This window comes from Eretmochelys imbricata, chromosome 13, assembly GCF_965152235.1.
Source record: "Eretmochelys imbricata isolate rEreImb1 chromosome 13, rEreImb1.hap1, whole genome shotgun sequence".
NCBI lineage: Eukaryota > Metazoa > Chordata > Testudines > Cheloniidae > Eretmochelys > Eretmochelys imbricata.
Window position 1 is genome coordinate 36,959,939 of NC_135584.1, and position 2,589 is coordinate 36,962,527.

The window sequence follows — 2,589 nt, forward strand, 5'->3', positions numbered from 1 at the left end:
CTTTACATGGTTTTCACTCTACCATTCACAGATATGATATATCACTGGTTTTCAACCTGTGGTCCACAGACCACTTTAGGTCAGCAGCCTATGTCTAAGATTTCCAAAGGGGTCTGCACCTCCATAATTTTCCACAAATGAAAAAAGGTTGCAAACCACTGCGATAGATACAGGATCAGATACTCAGCTGGAGTAAACTGCACAAGTTCCATTAAAATCATTCTTTCTTTTAGAATACCAACTAAAGAAGCAACTAAAGATCAGTGCCGCCATTGTGCCAGGTGGTGCATAACCTCTGATTGAGATCAGGGCCCCCATTGTGCTAGACACTGCACAGACCTTGACCGAGATCAGGCCTGCCATTTTGTTGGGTGCTGCCCGTACCAAACCAATATTATGTTGTTTTTTATGGTGGGCACTTTTCATGCATGGAGGTCGACTGGCACCAGCTTGCCCAGTGGCTACTTGAACTGGTGATGGAGTTTGTGCTGCTGGGGTTATCTCAGACCCGGGAGATCCAGCTCTTCCTCTTCGTCTTGTTCTTTGTCTTCTATTCTGTGATCCTCCCTGCCAACATCATCATCCTTACCATCTGGGGCGACACTCACCTGGGCTCCCCCATGTATTTCTTCCTAGCCAACCTGGCCTTCCTGGACATCTGCTACTGCTCCATCACCCCTCCCCCCCAAAGATGCTGGCTGACTTCTTCTCCCACCATAAAACCATCTCCTATGGGGGCTGAAAAGCACAGATCTTCTTCATCCACTTCCTGGGGGCAGCTGAGGTCTTCCTACTCATGGGCATGGCCTTTGACAGGTATGTGGCCATCTGCCATTGCCTGCGCTATGCCAGCATGATGAGCAGGGAGGTCTGCTGTGCCCTGGTGGGGGCTGCTTGGGCCGGGAGCTTCATGCACTCTTTCCTGCAGGTGGTGTTGATCATCCAGCTCCCGTTTTGTGACCCCAACGAGCTGGGCAATTTCTTCTGTGACATCAGCCAGGTGATCAAGCTGGCCTGCACCGATGTCTACGTGCTGGAGTTCCTCATGTTCTTCAGCAGCGGCCTTTCCACTGTGATGTGCTTCCTCCTCTTGCTCATCTCCTATGCAGTGCTGCTGGTCTGACTTCAGGCAGGTGACCCTTCAAAGGGGACGATCAAAGTGGCTTCCACCTGTGTCAGCCACGTCATCATCATCTTCATCATGTTTAGCTTGGCCATCTACATCTACTGCCAGCCCTTCCGCAGCTTCCCCCTGGACAAGGTAGTGGCCGTGTTCCACACAGTGGTCTCCCCCCTCATAACCCCTATACTCTACATGCTCAGGAACAAGGAGATCATCAGTGCCATGAAGAGGCTGCTGGGCAGACAAGGGCTCTGCAGAAGGAAATAGAACAAAGTCAGAGTGAAGAAGTGCAGGGTTTGGAATTATTTCAGGGCATTTCTCTGTCTTGTATTATACAGGAGGTCAGACTACAGGTTACCAAAGAACTCTCAATGTGTACCTATTTTTAAGAAAATAAAAAAAAAATCTCCTTAAATGTAACCTTTCTTCTGTCCCATGTGCCAACTTCTAGCAAGGTTTCAAAGCCCCAGGAGCAAAGCTGCTTCTTTTTCTATTTTTTCTTCTCCAATCTCCCTGCTTAAAAACATAAAACACTCCATCCCACAATTGGAGATTAGGAGAACATGAAGGCTGCGCAATTAAAGACTCACAATTCAGGAAAATGCTGCACTCACAGCCTTAACTCTGCCCCCATGAGTCAGATTTTCAAAGCCACCTAGGAATGTGGCTGCCCAGTTTCCATAGAAATCATTCTTTCGATTAGAGTACCAGCTAAACAAGCAACCAAAGATCAGAGCCCCCATTGTGTCAGGCGCTGCACAGACTCCAGTTGAGATCAGGTCCCATTGTACCGGGGGCTGCACAGGCCCCAACCGAGATCAGGGCCCCCATTGTGCCGGGCGCTGCCTGTACTCAAACCAATATTGGGTTGTTCTTTGTGGTGGGCACTATGCGTGCATGGAGAGTGAATGGCATCAGCTTGCCTGGTGGCTACTACATCTGTGTGACTCGCTGAGTTTTCAGATCTCTGACAGTTTGGAAAAAGCAGAGGAGGGAAGAAATTGCATCAACCTGAACAGAGTCGAAAAAATCCAGAAAAAATTAAGGGAATTGAAAAATTGTGGGTAGGGTAGATGGAAATATTTCGTTCAACCCACAATGAAATGTGAAATCCCCGGGTTCAAGTCCCCCATCTCCGTGGTGTGAAGAAGGACTAGGAAGTTGGGTCTCTTGCTTTATAGCAGCACAGCTACACCACTGGGCTATGGGATAAGCTGGTGTAGAAATGTCTCCTGTTGAAGCCATTGCATTATGGATTAATAATTGGAGCCGGGGGGACTGGCCCTTCCAATTCCCACCTTCAAGGCACGTGCCTTGACAAACCAGGCTCTGGAGTGAGGCTGGTGCTGCTGCTTTCTTCCTTTAGCCCAAGAGTTTCATATCAAGTCAGATAATTTCCACAGGAAACAATGAAGGGCTTCCATGCCAGAATATCCCATAGGCTGGAGGCTAACGGACCTGCTTTT

At 48.6% G+C, this 2,589-nt stretch overlaps 1 pseudogene; it reads left to right on the forward strand.

Annotated features, from left to right (window-relative positions):
* The first annotated feature begins 428 nt into the window (after positions 1-428).
* LOC144273227 (olfactory receptor 4M1-like) lies at positions 429-1,390 on the forward strand (annotated as a pseudogene).
* The last annotated feature ends 1,199 nt before the right edge of the window (positions 1,391-2,589 follow it).